Source organism: Nomia melanderi, chromosome 5, assembly GCF_051020985.1.
Source record: "Nomia melanderi isolate GNS246 chromosome 5, iyNomMela1, whole genome shotgun sequence".
Taxonomy (NCBI): domain Eukaryota; kingdom Metazoa; phylum Arthropoda; class Insecta; order Hymenoptera; family Halictidae; genus Nomia; species Nomia melanderi.
Window position 1 is genome coordinate 8,743,909 of NC_135003.1, and position 23,619 is coordinate 8,767,527.

The 23,619-nt window shown below is 42.4% G+C and overlaps 1 protein-coding gene across 3 annotated transcripts in view; it reads right to left on the bottom strand.

The window, feature by feature from the left end:
* LOC116430945 (uncharacterized) overlaps positions 1 to 23,619 on the bottom strand; it is a 211,816-nt gene that overhangs the window by 115,555 nt on the left and 72,642 nt on the right. The window contains exon 2 of one of the 3 annotated variants that reach the window (XM_076367636.1): positions 17,455 to 17,511. The exons of the other annotated variants lie outside the window; for them this stretch is intronic. The gene's annotated coding sequence lies outside the window, so the exon portion shown is untranslated. The remainder of the gene's footprint in view (positions 1 to 17,454; positions 17,512 to 23,619) is intronic. 3 annotated transcript variants of the gene reach the window in all.

The following is a 23,619-nucleotide window of genomic DNA, read 5'->3' on the forward strand; positions in this document are numbered from 1 at the left end:
CAATAGAAATTCAAATGAAGATCTGCCGTAGTCTAATTATAAACGTCTGTGTAAATATAGGGAGAGAAAAGTTTCTGAAACGAACCAGTCTTATATTTAAAATAGCAATCGAGAATTATTTATGGTAGTTTCCTGTGCACTAAAATGATAATTTGAACAACTTTATTCTGGCATGGTTACTAAGTTGCAGGAAGAGTCAGTCCTAATTGGAGTGCGTATCTTATCAAAGTAATGTATGAGAAAGGAAACTAAACAGAAATTTATATTCTCTTGTTAAGAATTTTATTATCGCGAAGGTAAAATGAAAACATTATTAGACTTCGTTAACTTCAACATTTTATGGAGTTCTCTAGACTGCGAATCTTGTAACCACGTAAAACGTGCAATCTAGCTATAATATTTTTAACATAACTAACTATGAAGAAAACTTTCGCCCTTGAAGGAAAGAAAAAGAAAATGGGAGAGAGATAGAGAGAAAAAAAAGTTAACATTTGTATCCTAAACAAATGTTATAATCGAGTTCCTTCTTCCGTCCACTTAATATTCTATAGAAGTTCGTTAATCTGTTTTTAATAAAACTTCACGGTAATGCAGAGCACAGTGAAATAAGTTAAAAACAAATTGTTCTCCCTTTCAAGCGGAAATTCACTCAAAGAGGGATGAAGCCACCCTGAGGTTTTATGTACTTTTATATCTCTTTAAATCTTATTAAATTTTTCTTTCTACGCCACCATAAATCTTTCAAAATAATACTGTCTTCGTATAAAAAGTTTTCCTCTATCTGTTACGACTGATGAGATCTACTGCAGGAGGTAAGAGCGCGTGGACTTTGAACGCTGATTTTATGCTCCTTCTCCCTTGGATAGGGCAGCGCAATCTACGCTCTGCCGAGACTTTCCTGAAATTAAAATTCTTGAATCGATGAATCTTAATTCTTCCGAGAATATTGTTAGCTCAATCACCATTATAAAAATTGGACACAGTATTTAACATAATAGTAATTTATATTCAAGCTTCAATCTTTGTGTTTAAAAAAACATGATTCCTACAAAAGAAAGTTAATCGTGTCCGTACATACTCGTTCCGGGAAACGCTCCACAGAATAAGGATTAATTTAAATAATTACTACCGCACAACCCTGGGCAAATACCATGTAATCTTCATCCCTTGAACATCAATCTTACACTAGATTTACGCTAATACCGGAATGCTTGCACTTAAAATATTACTTTACAAAGAGAACACATTGCATTAATTACGACTTCCATGGTTAATTATATATCGTTCCTTATTCTTTATATATAATATATGCACTTTACATATTAAACATCGAAACAATTACATCGAATCACGAAGAAATGTTCTATCCAAAGAATAAAAAATCTGCCCGCGAATAATCTAATCCCCAAACACGAGAAGATGAAAGATAAATGACCGCGCATCGAAGTTCCAAGCGTCAGCGTATATTCCACATTCTAAGATACAGAAACGTAGGGTCTTCCTACAAAAGGCTGAAAGTGGGCCTCGTTCCTCGCGAACAGTTTGAACGATCCCCGGAGAGGTAATGGGGGCCTCGTATTTCATTAAGGGGGTGGTCGGGCTCGCGGCGGCCCAGCAAATTTCGTCGAATTACGCAGCGGAATGGGTCGAGAGCCAATAACCGAATCATAATCCCTTAGTTTTACACGGAAACGCGGCAGCGACGGGTGGCGGGGGGTGGTGGTGACGTGGGGGAGGTCGGCGACCGGCGGTGGAAGCGGGGGGAACTTTACTGCGCAAATTAAGGCGAAGTGGCAGTCAGTAATTTTATGTGCCCATCTCAGCCACTGATATTGAATTTCCTTAGTCGCTTAATCCAAATCCTCGAACGGGCACAGCTAGAGAGAAAGGGAGGCGATCGAAGGAAGAGAGAAGACGCGTGGGAGAGGGGTAAACCCTTCGTAGCCGGCGGCGGTAGCGATCTCGCGAAATTGAAATCATTACTTTACGGGCGCACCGGCAAAATTGGCTACACCCGGTGGATCTCGATGGAATTTGCAAAAACCGGTGTCGCTACACGATGGAATTATGGTTCGTAATCATTTGCCGGCTATCGGTTTTCAGGCTTCTGGAGGGCGATCGGCGGGTTAGCTTAAGTACTGACAGGGTCATGTAACGACAGGCGGTATGCGATGAAAACATTGATGATTGTTTAAATCGTAGTCTACTGAGCTACCAAATTTAGGTACGAATGAACTTGGAACAAATTATATTCGAAGACTTGTAATTATAAGTTTCTTATGTTCCGCAGTGCGTTCTCTTCATCGTCGTCTCATGTAATCCGTGCTTAAAGCAAAGGGTGCGTATCGAGGCAAGAAACAACGGTGAACAAAAGAGCCAGAACAAATCCGAGAAAATTAAGCCTCGGCTGAAATCGGCGTGACTGCAATGAGCCGTCGTGTCTGGCCGCGGGGACAAAGAATTCTTACGAATCCCGTGACAAAAGGTCCTAGAGCGGGTACCGACGGCAATAAAACCGCGTCCGAATTCGCTCGCAGAAACCGTTGCCCGGTCATTTACAAGCGTAATGACGGTACGCGCTGGGAACGGCGCGCCCATGACCCCGGGAAATCCGTTCGTAAATTCAAATTTACAGCCTCCTCGGATCGGGTTCGAGAGCGGTCACGTGCGAAACAGAGACATTGCAATCCCGAAAAAAGAAAAGCCCACCCCGTTCCAGCGTCCTTGTCCGCGGAAAAACGTGAGTGACTGCATTCTGCAACCACCGCGGCGCGACCAGAACCTGGCATGTGTCACTTCTATCAGTTTATCAGATGCTGAGGGCGGCTGCTACAGCTGTTACCCGGAGGTATGGCAATTTTACAGAAAGAAAGGGAGGAGAGGTGGCCGGGTGAAAAAGTGGATGGAGACGGATGGGGGTGGCAAGGGAAGAATAAAGCGTGGCTGAGAAGGAGAAAAGCAAGAAAGCTGGCTGAAAGAAGGAGATGGAGTTGGTGGAAGCTTATTGCATGGGGCGGGGGTAAGACGGCCAATATCTGTCAAACACATATTTTTTTGCAGATTTATCGCGGCCTGGGTTGTGGACCAGACCCAATTTAATTTCCTTACCGCAGCCCACGCCTGGTCCGAATCAACCCCTCGCTTCGATCCGCGGCCTCTTACCCTTACCACTCTCCCTTTGCTACTCTATCCAGTGTTTCCACGGGCCGCGGCGACCCAGTGAATTCAGATTATTCGGTTTCGGTTTCGTGGACCGCGAGGTGAAAGTAAAGGGGACGCACTCGTAACGGATGTTTCCCCTCGAGCGGCGTTGTATCGGATTATTTCGAGCAGTGTCGAAGTTTTTGTGTCGGTGTCGCTCTCTGGTGAGGGCGGGCGAGAAATAAAACGAAAAGCAAAAAAAAAAAGAAAGGAAAGAAGGAAAGGTGGTACAAATGTTTCGTACGCAGTGGCGCTCGGGCGCGATGAAGATTATTCCCGGGCTCTCCTCGGGAATCGGTTCTTCAATTTTCGAACGGGGCCGGGGGAACACGGGCGTGTTTTTGTTCGCGGAATTAATTAAAGCGAGGTTTGAATTAACTGAATTCAGGTCGCGCCGCGAAGTTTAATTAAATTTCAGGCGAAGAAAATATATAAACTTTACGCGGGCAATCGAGTTTTAATTGTTGGGCCGGGCCCGGGAGGAGCGGTGGTAATGATTCCAGTGTCGTGGACCATGTAAAAGCGGCGCGGGATTAGCGTGTGATTCAATGGGGACGATGTTGCCGGTCGATAACGGGGGATCGCGGGGACCTCGTGTAATGAGACAATAACGAGAATGGAAGACAATATCTGCTTGTGAAACGTAATATCTAGGATTGGGGACCCACGGAACCTGATACCGGACAAACTGGGACTTATGGAATTTCGGGAACAATGACTGTGGATTCGCGATATTCGATACTATTGATTCAAAAGCGAGTCCTGGGTGTCGGGGACTCGCGGATTCCAATGCTGATGTTTCCTTGAGTCATGAAATTGGACGTCGAGAAATTGGAATTTATGAAATTCGATATCGATATCGAAGACTCGTGCGAATATACTTGGACGATTTGGACAGAAACAGATAACAATAAATATTACGCAGTTATGATTGAATGAAATACGAAATGAATTTTTAGGAAAAAGCATTCGAAATATTTCCGTGTGTGTACATTAGTATTAAAATTATGTAATGTAATATTGATCTAAATTATACGTCAATGAAACTGAAGCTGTGTAGCGGTTACAAGTATGCAGAAAAATTACCCGGGTCGTCGACCTCGGCCACATACTTCAGGATCATTGAAATCTTACCGTATTAACGATTAGGGATTCATAAGAAGCCATGAAAATTAATGCCACTGACTCCGATCTTATGAAACGTGGTACTGATGTTCTGGAACCAAATTCGACACCAACGATCTTGAGTCATGAAATTTAATATCAACAACTGGAAACTTATGAAATCCGATACCGGCGACCGGAGACTCATAAGCATAAATGCGGGCAATTTAAGTGTTATGGAAACTAGTATTAACGACGTGGAATTCATAAAGACTCGTGAAAGATAATACTACTAACTCTGATCTTATGAAACGTGGTACTGATGTTCTACAACCATAAACGTGTTTTCCGTGACTCTTTACGCGAGAATACCTGAGATCCTGGGATATCTCAAGAGTCTCAATCATGTCGTATAAGTTCAGGGACTTGGTATTGAGTCTCTAGAGCCCGAGATAATATGCATCAAATCCAACGGGACATTTTAACAGCCAGAGAGAATACAGTACAACTTCGGCGTTAAAGATGATGCTCTCCTTGTGCTACATTGTTTGCAGGAGACTATTGTCATGAAAATTTTACCCTCCGCTATAACTTGCTCAACATACTCTATTTAAAATGATTGAAGAACCATGTATGGCAATTGTCAAGGCAGCAACAAATTTTCGAATATTCCTATATCATTTTCCAACCGTGAAAGATGATTTAAAACTAAACCTTCCTTAAAAAAAAACATCACGTCAGTAAATAACATTGTGTTACAATTTTCAAAGCCATTCAAACGAAAGAAGAAGAGAAGAGATAGAGATAGAGAATACTTCACAGAACACCAGAAAAATCGCCGCAACAAAAACCATCGCGGAGCGAAACCGCAAGCCCAACGTACCTCCAATCATCGTTTCATCATCGAAGGTCACTTGGAATGATCCCGACCGGTCGAATTCGATGACAAGCGAAACTAACTAACACGTCCCGCGTCTAATAAACCCGCATCGCACTAATTGCATCCCCCAGCCCGATGACACGCTAATTGTAAATCCCTCTAACGATGCTCGAGTGGATTCACGTGATCACCCCCACGGGCAAAAAGGTCCTCTTTCGCTGTTACCCTCGCCCCGGTCGCAGAATGACGGAGAGAGAACAGGATCCTTAACGTGCCTTCATCGAATTAATTTGCCCAGCGACGACAAAGGACCGAAGTCCTTAAAGAGTGAGGACTTCCTCCCTCCCCGTTACGCCGTGCCCCACGCCCGAAGCCACCCTTTCTAACCACTGTTTCTCTTTTTCCACACTCCCCTTTCGCTCACCACTCTATTCCTCTCTCACTCTCTCTCTCTCTCTCTTTTGCTCTTTTTTTCTCCTTCTCTGCTTTGTCCATGTCACTTAATACAATTTTGTTCGTCTCTTTTTCCTCTTCTCGTTTTCTTTTTCCTCTCCGTTCTCCCCTTCCTCCTTCCATCTCTTTCCTTCGCCCTTGCTCTATCTTCCTCTTTTTCTTTTCCCTCTTTCACTCTTTCTCTTCTTTCCTATATTCTCATTCTCTCTTTTTTGCTTTTTCCTCTTTCTACTTTATTCACTTTTCTCTTCTTCTCTCCTTTGCTTATTCCTCTTTCTCTGTTTCTCATATTTCTCCTTCACCCTTTCCATATCCATCTTTCTCTCCCGTTCGCTTCCCTCCCTTTCACCATCACCGTCCTTCCCTGTTCCATGGAGATGCATGCTCTCCCTTATCCCCAGTGTCTCGACGTCCCCTCACCCCGCGTTTTACATCTGCCTCCGCGGGAATAACGAAAAGAGCTCCTTTCAGCAGATGCAATCCGGCATGACGTTGCTCCTCGATCGCTCGTGGCTTCCGACATTTGTCGGTTCTCAGCTTACGCGGCTGCGGTTTCGCGCGCGCGCTCGCGCATGTGCGTGTGCACCGAACACGATTCGAGCGGATGGGACGTGTTCGATGAGAAAATGTAATGAGCAGACACGGGACGTTTACGCGTTTATTTTGCCGTAAAGATCTAGCGAATAGCGGCGTATCGCGGGACGACATTAAACTTGATGTAGCCTCGGATCATTTTTAATTTATCGTTATTATTATTATTATTTATTTATCGAGGCCGTTTACGCGGCGGATAACAGTTTGATTAGTTTGAGTTTATTTGAAGTACGGAAAAGTGCCTGTGAACGTTGACGTTTGTCGATGACGACGGAGACTTTTTTCAATTATTTTGTAAAACGAAGAATCGAATGGAAGTTCATTTTCTCTGTTAATGTATTTGAGGAAGGGGTGGGCCAGTTACAAGAGACTTTTTTCATAAGCCATTTTGATAATTTACTGCAAGAAGGGGCATTCTACCTCTTTTTGATTATATATTTTTTAAACGGACGTATGTGTTGCTCTTTATAGCATATGTTGTACATTACACTTTTTTCTCGCTAATTATTATTTTTGTAGCCGTAAATATTACAAGACACGTTTTACGAACGTACACAATAAACGCGGCAATCGCGGGCAAGAAGTGTGTTCATGCTTTTACGAAGTGAAAAGTGAAATAAAAATCTTATTAAGTTTTCTTTAATGGTCCTCCTTTCTTCTGTATTTCGAATAATCGTCGATGCTGGGAATGCATGAAAATCGCAATCAGTTTGTATTATTTACAGCTTAAACCGATTTAAAAAATAAAAGGTTAAAAAATAACGCAGCCGATTGTTGTATTGTTTCTATTTCACCAGTTGATTGCAATTGCGCGCATGAAAATAACAGCTCGAATATCCGTTTGCGTTTCTTTTTTATCGAGCTCACTGTTTGTCGAGCAAGTGATCAATTATATTTGAGCACCGGTGTATGTTGACTAACAAGGGCATTTCAGGTTTTACCCTGACTCTGCAACTTCATTTTCGCGTGCTTCCGCGAAGGAAGTGGAGTGGCACTCACGATTATGCAATTAACGTTCGTTCTCTAAGTTTCATTGACTTCGTTATAGACGCATCAATATCCTGCTCGTCGTATCGCAGATCTGGCTGATAATAGTGAGATCTTGCTCCAGTCTTAATAACGTCGGGAGAAAGGGGGGGGAGGAGGAGGAGGAGCACTGAGCCAGCGAGGGAAATTCGATTCTTTCACCGTTGCTATAGGTACAGCCAGATATTGGCCGAAGTTTGAGCTGCTAATTCTCGTTGCCTGTACGTGACTCGAATTACCAAAGTTTGAATATTTATGGTGCGTAAATATGTACCGAGTATATAGGCGTCGTGCAACGGTGACGAATACTTGTCGCATATTTGGGAAAGCGAAAACTGGAATCAAAGATTTCCTTACGATAGAATGTTTGATTTCTCACGAATTTCTTCAGATCTTTATCGTTTTGAAACAGAGATATTATAACTTTCCATTACTGATATATAACGTAATTTCCATCTCAATTATTTTCTGTTTCACGAATAGAACAAAATGGTTGATCATTTAATAATTTACCTCTCACAAATTCTGCAGTAAAAGAGAATACTGTAATTAGAGCTTTCACTTGATATACATACGAATAAAACACACAAACACGTAAATACGAACATAGAAAATTACTATTCCTCGTACAATCGTACTAAATTGGAACAATAAAATATTCGCAGGGGATGTTATCTCCTTCGAATCGTTGAGCATCGAACTGTTCTCGAAACGTGAAGTCACAGGGAAATGGAAATAAATAATCCGACGTTTCTACGAGTAAAAGTACACGCAATTTCACCGTTCGTTTTGTGTGCGAGAAATAAAAGTCGCTGTTCAAAAATTGTTGCAGGGGGTGGCCGCCGGCTCAGCCCAATCCCTCAAGTATCGACGGTTTCCTTCAGATCTCGAGTAGTTAAATCGCGGTGGAATGAAAGGGACAGTAAATAGAGGCGAAGAGGCAACGGTAAAAGGTAAAGCAACAAGGAAAAGGGACAAAGGAAGTCGAGGAAATTGAGAGTGCAAGGGGTTGCCGGGGCGGGAGGGTGAGACGGTCGCGGGGGATGAGGAATGGAGCCTGTACGCGCGTACATCGAGGGTGCATTCGCGCATCCTGTAGCTGTTCGCTTGCGAAACAGGAAATAATAGAGCATTAGCAATGGCAGCTGCGATATTCAATCCTGGATTGAAATGTCATTCAAAGGCCTATGGAAAATTTCGGGCCAGTGGGGGGGGGGGGGGGGGGACAAAGGTTCGGGGGACAGGATTCAGGGGTGAGAAACTCGAACGACGATGGCATCACTTGGACGAAAATGAAATTAATTTGGACGATTTGTCGTGAGATATAAGATTATTTCTCTGGGCAGGTTGTGATTTCGCGTGATCGAAGAATGTAGTAAAATTTTGAAACTGTAATATAAATTGGAGTGTGAATGTTTTTGCAAGTATGAATGTTTACGGGTTGTAGTATGGGGGAATGATGTAGATATTGTTGAGGATCGTAAATGAAGAAGATTTTTGATTGAATTACTATTAGTGGACGGTGGATCTTCGTACAAATTGACATTTTCTCAGATCATTTTACTGGAAGAAGAATGAAGGGAGATAGATAGATTCATTAATGTAGAAGTTGAAAGCGAACGATTTCTTGTATTTTACATATTTGCATATTTGCTAATTATCAGTTACACCACCTTACGTGCTCATAAATATGCGCGTTACGATGCATTGTTAAATATTATCGCGACCTCGTTTCTCTTTTTACACCAACATGTCTGGTAAAGAGCGTATATCCCTTTCTGAGCATTTGTATATTTTTTCCACCGCTGTAATAAAGACGTTTTATTATTATTAAAGTTTTAATTATACTGTATCTTGTCCTACTAATTACCACACTGCAGATTTTATGCATTCCATATAATGCAGTAAAAGCGACAATAAAATTTTATAGATTTCTTACTTTACATTCCAAACGCAATAAAATCCTTAATAAAGGAAATAAATATCCGTTTACTTGCCAATTTTAATAACTAGCTGAAAACCGCGGATCTACTGAAACGTTCGCAATCTGACAATAACTTCCGCCGAGAAAACACAAAGTATCCAATTAATCAATCTCGTCTTCTTCATTTCTCCTCTGCTCTGTATCCAATGACAACCAAATTTGTGCGTTACCGAACCACTTGTCTGTCAAATTTCAGTACAACACGCACAGTGGTGCAAATGGAACAATTAAAACCAAAAAAGGTCCAAATTCAAGATAAACATACTATAATATGAATAGTAGAATATAATTTTACAATAAAACCATTACTAATCCTACCAACTTGATGTTCCTTACATTCGATCAGAAACGCAAAACTCCGTAAACAGCAATATTTCAATCAACAAAAAACAATTCTCGAATTTCTTCCCTTCAATCCCACAATGTCGACGATCGTACGCTGTGGTGCTCACGCATGACCGCGGGGCGCCCCAGGCAAAAAGCCAACGTCGTTATCCACCGAAAGAACTCGAAAAGGTGCTCGAAAGTTGTCGGGTAATAGGAACGGAAATATAGCGAGGCTTATCGGACGCGGCCGCGTCTGTTTTGTATCACGTCGCTTTTCCAACCGGAGGCCTTTTTTCACCCTGCCCCTGTTCCTCTATCTCCCGTTCTCGAGCTCGATTGTAGGAGAAACGCAGCTACCCCCGAACCCCACCACCACCGCCACTACCACCACCACTGCCACCATGCACCCGACCGTTTTCATCCCCCGCGCACCTCGACCAACTTGGAAATTGTTCTCGGCCCCTCCTCGATCCTGCCCGGTCCTTGTCGGCACTCGAACTAATAAGCTCTCCGGATTAATTAAAATTTCGGCCGATGTTACTGGACGCGCGCGAGCGAGCTAGCCTGAGCCAAGACCGAGTTCTCTCCAGCCGTATAAACAAGAACGCGCTCCTCTCTTGTTCGTCCCCACCTCTCCGTCCCCCACGCTCTGTTCCCTCCTTTTTTTCTTTCGTTTCCTTTCTACCCTTTTGTTTTCCGCCTTCCCTTTTTCCTTTTCCTTCCGATTCGTCGATTCCAACTAATTACGAGGCACACGAGCGCCACTCCATGCATCCTTCCTCGTGGATTAAGCGCCCCGCAGTCGGGGACTCGGCTTTCGACCGCCTATTTTTCGGAATATTTTTCGCCCCCTCCGATCCCCATCGCCTTTCGCTTCCAACCCCGTCGACCGCCGTTCACCCACCAGTCGCGCTAATTGCCGCTCGAGCGCTAATTACTCATTAACGACGGGGAATCGTAGGATTTTACGGACACGCTCGATAATTTCAGAGGCGAGTCGCTCGCTCGCTCGCTCGCTCGCGCGCGAGCCGCGGCCGCCGCGGCCCCCTGCCCCACGGGCACAACTCTGCCCGCCCAGTTATCGAGGTGAAAGGATCTTTTATTTAGTAATAGAAGTTCGAAGCTGGAATGGGCCCGAAGATAAACATCGTTACGTGCTCTCCAGGCCGTGCCGGATAATTATTAACCATTAAGCGGGCCGCGCGTAAGGTCGTACCATTTTCCGAGCCCCGCTTTATGCTCGGAACTAGCGGTCGTTTTCTGTTTTTTTTTGTGTTCGTTCTTCTTTCCTTTTTTGCTCGCTCCTCTTATTTTTCTCTCACCCGTTAATCAAATAGAATGTGCTCGCGCGAAGGGCCGGTAAATAACTATGTGGATAACTTGTACGATGGCGACCCGGGGCACTGACGAATCTAGTGATCGCAGTTTGTTAGTGGACTCCAGTGTAATTGCGGCGAAAATAGTAGAAGTGGATTGGGGTCTTCTTGCAAATTCAAGTTTTAAGGAATATATTTTGAGAAATGGAATTATGAGGGAAAGTAACATAAAATGAGAGATGAGAAGAATGATATTATTAAGGAGTACTGTAAGGGTCATGCTGTAAAACTAAGAATTTTGTATTATTGTTGTTTCGAGATGTGTATGTTGCATAAATAAAAGCTTCAATTATAGTGAGAATTAATAAGACTTGAAGCTATCAAATAAAAATCAATAAGAAAACAACAATAAGTTGAGACTATTAGCCAGCGTCTAATGTGTTACTATTAGCCATATTGCTTTCACCAGCAGATGAAACGAAATATTAATGGGTTCTATACTCGTAGCATTTATTGATCGTGCATAGTAGGTCCATTGTAAACGCTCCCTCGCGTGGAGAGCGTTGCTGTCAGTGTTTCGTTTGAATAACAGTTCTCATTCTAACACTGGAGCTTTCAATGAATTGTTAGTATATAACTGAGTATTTTATTTGCATAAATTATTAGGAATTTATAACAAATATTTCATCGCAGTTATTTAATCTTATATTCAATTGTATATGTTATAAATCTTTATTACTAAAAATTGATTTATGCGCAAAACAATTGTACAAACAATTCTTTACATTGTGTCAGCTCCTGAACTCCAATTCACTTTTTCTATTTTATATCATAGCACGTAAATTAATTATTAGATACGGAAAAAAAATTGTTGGCTAGGTTCAACGATAAGAAAATTACACGCAACATACTTAATGTTGCACGGAGATCCAACAAATGAAGGATTAAATTCTCCACCATTAATCATGGCTATAATAACCTAATCTGATTGAAATCAACAGATTCGTTATTAAGAAGCCAATAAAAGCATCTCCTATATCCCATCGCTAACATTGTGATGATGACATCATACTGGCGCCAATCGTTTGACGTCTCATCTTGGAAATGTTCATAATTATCGAACTTTCCTGTACATCTAATACCCGTATTTCGCAAATTCCTAGAAACCGATGTGAGTTACCCTCGAAACTAGTTGGTATTCATCAATATGTTAAAAACTGAAGAAAACAGTCTACCCATTGTAGACGTACGTTCGCTATAAAAGCACAACACCCACAAGAATCTTCACGCTTACAAATTCAATTTAAAAATTTCCTCCAGATACATTATTCGATAATACAGGAAAAGAGGGTTGCTAAATTCAATTACACGATTAAACCCATTCTATCCTCCATATCTGTGCAACATGAAAACGGACCTCGACGATCATTCTATAAATAACAGTCTTGAAAGAAATCATTGCTCCAGTTTACAGGGGACAACGGAAAACTTGATTGGCGAATCAGATACGCAAATCGGGTCGAGCGAATTCCGAATTACGCTGGAGGAAAGTCCATCGAGGTGGAAGGAACGTTTTCTCGGCGGACTGAATGGCGGAGTCCAGCCTTGAAGAAGTCGGAGAGGATGGCGAATGACGAAAGGCAGGCTCTCAGCCGAAGGAAATCGAGCAGGCGAGCGAGCGAGCGAGTCGGCGGACGATTAACGAGCGTCACATTCGTCAAACCGTTCCCAGAGCCACCGGGTGATACGTGTAACGAGCTAATTAACTTAATTTATCGCCGTTTGACGGAGATCCAATCGCAGATGCGCGGCACGTTAATTGTACGTCCATTAGCCGCCGATACGATCGTATATACCATGGCCCGTACTCTCTAACGATCGCTTTACAGCCCGTCTCGCCGACATCCAGCGTCTTGCCGGAACGCCCGTCGTCGCGATTTTCGATTTTTCGATCAAGGAATTCTCCTCCTCTCGCCTAACCGATCCTTGAAAAATATCGACGCGCACGGCCCCGATTACGATCTACGCTTTTAGATACTTTGTACGACCGCCGCTTCTGTTCCGTGTTTCCAGTGTAAATTAACCGGCTGTGGTTTTGCGTCGTTTTTTACCGCATTGTTGCGTTGACGGGTTCAACCCTTCCGTGGGAAAGGTGAGAACCGTAGTCACGAGATTGTAGAAATTTTCTGAATTCGTTTTATTTGAAACTTTGAGAACCTAATGAACGAAATTTATACACATTTCGAATATTTATGTGTTTGTTTCTTGAGTGAATGAAATTCTAGCAAGTCCTTACGCAATCGGTATATATTGCATTGCCTGCTGTCAATAATATGGATCTATTAATTGATTTCTTAAGTATTACGAAGCAGTATTCACATTAAAAATAACTTTCTTCGGAAATACAAGAAACACAGGTGAATAGTTGCACAATGAATCCGTTGACGTTCATTGGCTGCTATTAATCCTTCATAAAGAATTTACAAACAAGAGTTCACAGGAACTAGTTCCCAACCTCTCGTAACAATTACTATTACAAAGAACCACCCCCGGAACGAGCAACAGCTCTTTAAAAATCCGGTGTCCCGCGCAGCACGGCAAACAATCACCTAAAATCAAATCGCGGCCCGGGGTTCGCTCCTCGAAACAATACCACAAGAGGGTTAACTGGTCCTTGGTCGAAGGTTCAATAGCCAAGGAAAAAAAACACATACCCTTCGGAGCGCAACCCGTTCCCCTTAATCGTCCATAAAACAGCGAAGCGGCAAGGCTGAATGGACGAGTACCGCAACGACCAGGATTAAGACAATAAAGTCCTCGTAAACCAATATTGTCTCGTCATGGCTGCTAAGTCTCGTGCACAGGACCAGCGTTCGACCGGTTCGGCAAAAAGGTCTTTCGGTGTTCCGGCAACGATACCGAGACGTCGAGTTGACGAGACGTAAGTCACCGCGGTTTTCTCACTCACAAAATCAAATCTGGTTTTCATCTGCTCTCAGTTTTACTCGTGAAATCGTGATACTTTATCGTTAATACTTTAAGGGCTACGAATATTTTCAAGTTTGCGAAATGCAATACAGTACTTTAATTACGTTGCAAAGAATTTTCTCGTCGATGAAAAAAATTCCTCGGTTGCTTCGATTTTTATGAAATAACCCTCGAAAGTAAGAATTTGCCGTACGGATCCGCGGTCTACCATTTTGCTAGAATAAAAAAAGTTTTATGTTCATTGTGAACCAACGTTTACCCAAAGAGTTAAATATTAATAAATGAATGTCAGTACTTTATTCCGACTCAATTCGCGGATTTTTATGCGAGTTCAAACTCTCGTGAGCCGGCGCGCAAAAACTCGAGTTAAATAGAATCTGTTTCTTTCCCACATGATCCTTGTACCTCGATAATAACGTAAAAGCTTTATTACATTCCAGTGAACTTTATTTCATCGCGTTTCATACTTCTGCAGGTACCATAACCGCGCGACCTTCGAAATCAAGCGATTACCTGTTAACTCTAAAACCCGGTTGAATGCCATACCCGATTAGCATAAAAAACTCGCTGTAATCGTTTAAAATGCAACAAAAAAGAGATGCGAATTATCTAATTTGAAGAGCCTCTGCAAAGATTCGCGCTCCTCTTACCCCAAAAGCAATGGCTCCGATGAAAACCGAGATACTCTAAAGATCTACAGTTCTCAGACTGTCTAAACATATGACGCGTATCTTCTTCAAGAAGGACCTATCCAGGTATCTCGAAGACGTTCCTGAAGCCCGAGTCATGGCTATCCAGCCACGGTTACTTAAATTCGCTGGGAACTACGGAATGAAAGAGAAACGCTGATGGCGCGGGCGAGAGCCGCGCGCGGAGAGGAGGTAACACGGGAGAACCAGATGAAGAGGAGTACGAGGACAAGGGAGGGAGCCGGAGAGGAATGGTACGGAGAGACACCCGCAATTTCGTGATTGCTTTTCAGACGACACTTTGTACACCCATGGACAGCACCAACCAACTCATTACGGTAATGACACGTGTGCATCAATTCGCATTAATATTCTAATGGACGTCAGGGAGGGAAAGTGGTTCGGCGCGCGACAGAGAGAGACAGAGAGTGAGGGGGGGAGCGAAGGAGAGAGACCAGGCACAGACGCCCGAAAAGGGGTAGGGAAGTGAAACACGCCGAATGGGGAGAGAGGGGTGACATAGATGGAGACGCGTGGGAGACACTGTGACAGAAGCGCGGGGGGCAGGGCCAGTGGTAGGAGAGGGACTAAAGCGGTAGGGGAAGGGAAAAAGCCCTAGAAAGGAGGCAGCGAGATGAAGGGAGATGGTACGCTATCTTGCGCATAATGCCAATTAATTAATGGATACTGTGCCCGTGCCTCGGCTCGATATTATGTAACTGGTACCTAGGACGACTGTTATCGATTTACGGTTTCGTTGCCGAGGTGAACGTAAGTCTCGCTTGGCTCCCGAGTGCCGTTCGTTAGACCACGCGTCTGGGACCTGCTTGCTTTTCAGTTTTAAGCACCGATTTTTCGGTTCCACGTGTTTACGACTTAGCTTCTTCCGCGAGTTGCATAGGTTTATCGGGTACGCACTTTGTTTATTGTGCAACCCTTTCAAGGATTAATTCGGGAGATCGGGGAAACTGTGTTCTCTGATGGATGGACGTGTTTGCGTGAAGTTTATTGATGCCTGATAGATTACGTGGAAATCTGGTTTACCTTTAGAATTTAGCGGGCGTGGAGTCTGAAATGTGTTTATAGGTTAATCTTAATGTTTAACGCGGGAATGCATTGCCGCGGGTTACTTTTGATTTTGAGTGTATGTTCGTGGAATGTAGTTTTGTACCAATATTTGACGCGTATTCTTTTTGTAGATAGTGTCTGTATTGGAGAGATAAAAAGTATATTGAAAATAGTGAGGATTGGTAAATTGTTCATTTTTTATCCAGGAATTTAACTTTTCCAGGGAATGTTGAGAAACTCCATTTGTTTAATTAATTTAGAAGCAATTCTTTTTTGTCAATTTTTTTAGTTAGGGGTTAGATTATCTTCAAATCGATGACAAAAATAATTTGTGTTCCTAAAGGTCTATCAAAATTACGTTTTGTCGTGTATAAGAATTAATTAGTTTAATTAGAATCCTTATTTTTGAATTCCAGTATTGATTTTAATGATTTTAGAGGTACGCAAGAACTTCGCGTATTTATTGTTAATATCGCAATTTGTGAAGCTTTTGTATTCCACATTAGAGTACCTTCAACGATTCGCTTGCTTCAACCCCTAGAGGACAAAGACATTCAAAGTTATTCAAACTTGCGTCATGGAACATACAAACGACAGGTCGATAAATCACGCGTAGGATATAAATAATGCCGACAATATGGCTATACGGATAGAAGAGAAAGATCAAAGGCTGAACAGACGTCTAGCCAGTTGGATATCGTTATCAATAACGTAATTTACAGCTCTACCGTTAAATGTCACATATATTTGCAATATTTACGATCGATGTCACGAGAAAGTTTAAATCTATGGTTGAAATTTCCGGTAGAAAAGCAAAACGATTGGGCGGAACGGAATGACTCGTTTGCAACTTAATCATTATTTCTTCCTTCGATTCTCGAAAAGTTATCAAGTCGAAACACAATTTACACAAGAGACTTATAATTCATTAAAAAACATGCGAATAAGTAAACAGCTGGTTTTATCCGAACAAAGCTTTTATTCTTTGAGTGTTATGTTAGGAATACTACACCCCATGCCTCAAAAAATGAGACATTTTTATTTTGTATAATTTGATGCGAGTCTATTTGCAAATCCTTCCTTTACACGGCGTTTATCTTAATCATATCATTAACCAAGATTACGTAATAGCATATTAAAGGATCCCGGCAACAGGTTCGACGATTAGACTGCATTTCCCGGCAGTTAAAAGAGTAAATTGCAATGTGTAAAGGTACAAAGTTGCCGGAGCATGTTCCGCCGGCACACGTACAACCGTTTCCCCGTGTTTCAGACGCGTACAGATTACGCGGGCAACCGTTCCTCTGAAATATCCCCGTTATTCCGAACAAATGACTCAATAATGATCTCAAGAATGGAAGAATGGAGAATAATTGTCGCAAAAATGATCGTCGAACGGGGAAGGCATCGCGTAATGGGACTAGTTTCTTTGTAAAGTAAAAGTAGCTCACAGATCAACCTCCCCGGGCTTCATCCACCGTTCCTTTCATTTTTTTTTACGTTCGAAAGATTAATAGCCGCCTCGCAGTTAGATTACTTATGGTATTTAACAAGCGCAAACAGACAGCAAGAAAATTTAAATGTCAACATTATTTATTGCAACAGATCGGTCGTATATTTCTTCAAATATACTTTGCGTAACCTTAAACATCAAATAAATATAACAAATGCTTCGTGCTTCCATCGAGATCTTTCACGGATTACTTTCCCTTCCGATGAAATTAACGAAACGTTCTCCCGTATATGTCTCCCGAATATATACATTCGAACGTGTAAGTCAGGCATTGAACTTTTAACGCGTCGACACTTGTCTGATCTACTCACTGAACAAGCTCAGGTTCCTTCAAACCGGTAATCAGTACTACCGACAGATTCCCTTACCTGCAACAAAACAGAGAATCAAACATTAATACGCAATCACGACGAACATAACAAATAAACTTATCATCAATTACAGAAGTCTTTTGTGCAAAGAAATATAACTCTTTCTTGAATGCACACCGCATGCAAAAATTCCATAATAAGGACGTAATGAGAGATTCAGCGCCAGATTAAACAAATAAACGAACAGTAAGTAAAGGAAGAATGCGAGTAGAAAATCCCAGGCCAGTCTGCGCCGTAGAAAAACACGGCCTGCAAGGGTAACTGGTGGAATGTCAAGTGTTCCTTGAAGGGTCGAAGGATTTCCACGTCGTTCTTTCGACTCGGATCACCGTGGCAGGGCCAGGCGGAGGCAAGATTAATGCGCGCGGCCGGCCGGGGCAGTCCATCAGCCGCTAATGCAACGGGAATCTCGTTCGAACGTTAACAAAGTTAACGCGGTGGTCGCAGTCTCACGCAAAACGCACGTCATCGGCCGTAATGACCGATTACACGGGACAAGTGTCATCGTCATGGCCGGCCGGGCCGGGGCCCTGGCGATGGCGTCGTCGCGTTACGCCTAAACCGCGCGCGGATCGTTATTGAATTATGCGCGATGCCCGTAATCGAATCATCATTATCCCCGGTTAACGATCCGAACGAGGCCGAAGGGCCTTGCTGTGGGTCACCGTGTTCGAAGAACTTTGAAGAGCTTTTGGCTCCGGCTGGCACGAGGCCGTCATCCTTGAGGCTGACGACACGTTTCGTGTTCGCCTCTGATCACTTTACGATTCTGGATTTTTAATTAAGTACGTTTCATTTAAAAATTGACTGTTTGAACTATGAAAGACCTGCGTTGATTTGATATTTTGAAGGATTTCATCGAGTTATTGAGATTTTGATGATTAACTGAAGTTGTTACTTGTTTATTGTGAATGTAATATGGAAAACTAATGTGCTTTGTAGTAGTTTGAGAAGCTTTATATATTTTAAAACGCTCAAGCGAGTAAATTTTTGTATCTGATTAGTTTGACTTGAACTTTAACACAGTTTCATAAGAAGAAGGTTAATGTAGTTATTGTGTAATGAAACATGAGGATTGAAGTTACTGTAGCAGAAAGAATAGTGAAGTTAACGATAAAATGTTATTGGTTGGATTAAATGTAGTTTAGTTATATAATAGTATGAATGTCCTTGATTAACGATGCAGTGGCATTATTGATGAATCATACTTTGAACGGATGTATCGTGTGTATACTGCGATTTCTAGAACAAATTTAAATATGGCGGAATCAAGTCATTAAGAAATCGTCGTGTATTCTTCTATAAACCAACTTCAATGGAGTTGCGGAAGTAATTTGCAGATGCGCCCTAAATAAATCTGACCTATGAGGATGGGAGCCGCAATTGGAGCAATGTTCTATTTTTGAGTGGCTCATAAATTATTCATCCCCTAATACAATCAGACTCTCGCGCACAGACTAACGAGAGAAATCAATATAAGAATGTGTACAATTTTATCAAGAACGGAATTGCATTCTTTTTGCAACTGCACTTACACATAGGAAACCGCATTCTCTGAAAACTTTAATTCGATGAAACCCATTTGTGATGATTGTAACATTTTACAATCACGAGATGGACTGAACAAATTACAAGAAATAAAGGAAATGCAATTACATTCCGTAAGCTTCTCCGGATTTCCATTTACATTGTCACTGAAAAATATGATGTATATAATATAATTTCTTGTACTTCGAAGTACTTGATTCCGATTAAAAATGAAAGTTATAATTATAATTAAAATAAACTTCTTGAAAAAGGAAAACATATATTCGGAATTTTTGCTCCAAACATTTGAGAAGCAGTGTACAAGTAAGAATCGAAAATCAAATGTGCGCTGCAGTTTCTTTTTTTTCAGATATTATTCTTCATCCGCAACCGAGAACAGGCACGACCGACTTCAATGACTCACGCTGCATAGTAATAGATACCATCGTAGCTCATATATGGCTCGAAAATGTGTTCGATCAGATTTCCCAGGCTGAAAACACCCTGGATCCCATCCGTGGCCGCGACACGCGAAAATTTACGTTTCTCCTGCAGTGTTTGTAACGCGCGTTTCGTTGTTGCCGTTACGAAATCGATTCAGATGGCCAGGAATGTTGTTAACGCGTTTTAGCTTTCAATTTTGAACGCGACATTTGGTGTCTATTGTGGAATAGTCGGGGCGCAAGTGCGAGTGTGGCACGGGCCACATTCAATCCACTCTTTTGACACTCCTACTGTCAAATTTATTGGACGTAATATATTCACCGTGTACATGCAGGATTGCGAGCATCAAATTACTATCTCGATTATCATCAATGCTGTTATTTTACACAAACGGGAAAACAGGCGAAATCATCCTAGCGAGCAACAAATACTCTTCCGGATACTCGGAATTCAATTATTTCATGCAACCTATTTCGTTCTCTAAGAATCAATTACCTAGACAATTTTAAAACGTCGCGTGATACTCTAGCAAACCTGTTTGTGGATAATTGTAGGAATTTTTACGCAATATTTATATAAATTGCTTATGTAAATTATAGTAAAAGGAATCAAAAAATTGCAGTGTCTAATAATACCTTAGTGATTGACAAATATCTATGAATATCTACGTAATCAATTTTATATATAAATATATATGTTTCATGAATATTTTCGTATTCGAGTTTTCTGTAACTAGTCCAGTGAAAAAAGTTCCAAATTTTATAGACCAAGAGGTTATTCCTAAGAATGATCAAGTATGAACATAGAAGCTATAATTCGTTGAACCACTGCACACGAATTGTAAGCTAAAGCAAACAGAGATTCTTTGTGAAGAATCAGCTTACCGGTAGCAGGGTTATGCTCTTTTAACCCTCCTCTCCCCAATCACCATGCTCTTTTCTGTTCTTTTTGTTTTCGTGATCCTCGTATTCTCGCTGGTTGGTTGGTGGTCGCGGTTGACTCATCGTTATTAGAAAAAATAAAGAAGACGCTTCAAGTGGGGAGTCGATCCCTCAAGACGTTGCCACTTGACTTCGTGAAGAGTATAGGGGAATGAAAATACGATGATTCAGATTTGAACGAGGAATTCCAACAAAAACCGGGCTCGTTCTTTAACAGCTAGCTCCTTTAATCGTTCACTTTTAGTGTATTGACGAGTCCGACCCTATTGACGATTACGAATCGTTTAATGTGAAGAATTTAAGACAGATCAATAATTTTCCTACAAAAATTCTTATATACTACCTCCATATACTTTGTCACTTTGAAAACTAAGTCGTGAAATAAATAAAATTTCAAATAAAAAATTATCCACACCTATGATTCTTCTCCTTCTTAACCTGTCCCTCTGTAATAATCACAGTCCTCCTCTTAATTAACACTCAATTCCCCTAAAACGAAATATTACTAAAACCTGACTTCAGAAACACTAGCCTTCTACAGCGCAATTTAAGTACTTCCTCTATCTCGCAATTAACTCAAGTGCGATATCCAATCAAAAACTATATCCACAAAATAACCCATAAAGTCCAGTCTGACGCAAACAAGCACCAGTCAAATCCACATCCAAGACACCTCACCGAAACTCACCCCCAGAAACCCAGATCGTGTTCCCACAAGCAAAACACCTCGTTTCCCGACAGGTCGCGACAAATTCCTCGAAACAGGGAACACCTCTCTGAGATTAGCGAAACGACGCGAAAAGCATCGTCGAATATTTTCCCCGCTGATGTCGCCCAGCAGGTGTGTGCGGGGGGTGCGCGCAGCGGGAGGAGATCGGTCCCACGGTGGAACCCGAGGCTTTCCATCGGAGATTCCTTGGCCGCTAACGCGCCGCGCCGTTGTCGTTGTCGCCGTCCCCGTCGCCGTTAATTCCGCGCCACGGTGTGCGGCGGCCAACACACCGCGCCGCGTACGTGTCCGTGAACGCACACGCGTTCACGTGGGAGAGCCGGACACGCCAGATGCGGCGCGCCCACGCGGTGAAAGTCGCGGTAATTGATTCCGTGCTCTTAAGACATCTCGAACGGAGATCCCGCGGCGAGATTAAGCGCGAGGAGAGGATCGCCTGAGAACACCGTTCGTCGCTCGATAGAAATCTAATGGGGAGGGCGTCCGTGCGACCGTTACGCGTAAGGTGACCGACGAAAATCGGGACGCATTTGAAGAATAAAATAGGAACGAGGAAACACTTATCTTTGCTGTACAGTTCAACCGTTTTATTTTGCTTTGTATTAGTTTGATAGAGATTTATATTGTTTTATGTAGTTTCATAATTTCTTTATGTGCTTCCAGTTTGCTTTCTGTAGATTCAATTACATAGATCAATGTGCACACGAAAAAACTCACGCCCGCAACTGGCTTTTAATAACCGTCCACCCGTGGTTACGTTGATCTCGGTTATTAAGATCGAAGATTTGGACGGGAGATTTTTATCTGAAGTTGATGACACTCTGCTTACGAAAGTCGATGTTAATTAGGGGTTTTATCTTTGGAGATAACGTGTGTGTACGTTTAATTTTATGATGATAGGAATGCCGGGTAGTCACTAGCGGTGTATTTGGTTTTCAACGGACGTTGATATATAATCTTGAATCTTATATTTGTTTGGACCTCGTTATTCGAACTCGCGATCATTGATTATACAATGAATCGTGTTAAACGTTAACTGTTACCGTTGAACTCCTTATTACACGCAGCATTTATTTCTATAACGACACCACTGGGTACTGTGACGAGATTATAACGAGCACTAGGCTCGCTGCGATTGGTTCCCCCAATCTTAAGTTGTCCATAAGACGGAGCAGCGAGTGCATCGAGGGATGTGGTGCGATTACAAGGAAACAGCCGAACAGAAATCGTATGTAATAAGGCAGGACCTCTATTAATGGGACCCCGTGAAATCGACGGATTCTATAAAATGACAATCGCCGATTTCAAATTTGAGCTGAAGCTGGTCGGCCAGGCTGTTCCGTCGGTAACGTTCCCCTAAAATTAAGCGGATGCCACAACGGGCCGGTACAGCGCCCTCTTATAAAACCATACAAAGAGAGATATCATTTAAAGGAAATTTTATTTCGAACCTCGGCCTCATTAGTCGAATCGTTAGACGATCTCGGTCTCGTAATGTTGTTTATATTCAAAGATAAAATCGGCGTGTGGATGTAAATTTCGACTTCATTTACGAGTTTCATAAAAGTGCACGTTGATCGGGTCCGAGCGGGTACACCTTCCGACAAAATGGAATTCCATCCGAGTTCCAGGGCTCTGTAAAAGCGTTCGTTCACGAGAGGTATTTACTTTGCCACGGGACACTTTAACGCTCCCACCTACTTCTTCCTCCTCCATCTTCTTCTTCCCTTTCTCCTTCTTCCCTTTCTCTCGCCCTCTCTCTCTCTCTCTCTTTTTCTTACTTTGCCTCTCTCTTCCTCTGTTCCTTTTTTTTAAATCGCGTTTTAATTACGTCGCCCGGTCGCTTCTCACCGGCGAACAGGTTTTCTTTAGTGGAACGCGCGTATCACGGAAGCCGGAGCAGCAAAGCCGCGCACGGAACCTAAACTCGTAGCGAGTACTCGCGTAGGGAACGATTTATAAATCGGAATTTTCGTGAGCCGGCCGATCGGCTCGCGATCGAACGTGGACGACGCTATTTCCCGGTCGCTTATGAAGTGCCGGGGCCGAAAATCGGTTCCGTTTGCCGATCGGGGGATCGTTAAAGCGGTATCGAAAACCGAATTTAATCTACCGGAAAATAGACGGCCGGGAATTTGTTTCGAATATCATTTGATACGTGTTACGAGAAGGAAAGTAAACCGGGGAATGTTTGCACAAAACTGCGCGCGGCCTCTATTCCCATCCAATTTGCGCGCAGACTTTATTTTGGCCAAAGCTTCGGGGATTGCCGTTCGGTGGACGCCGCGAGCCCGTTTCCCCCGCGTTTCTATCTCAAATATCTCTTAAACTGTAAATATTGCACTGGACAACGAAATTTTTGTGGATCTTTTAAAATCGCTCCGCCCAAATTAATCAGATTATATTTCCACAAATAAAACAGATATTTCCGATGATCGTTTGTATAGTATATTTAGTGCGAAA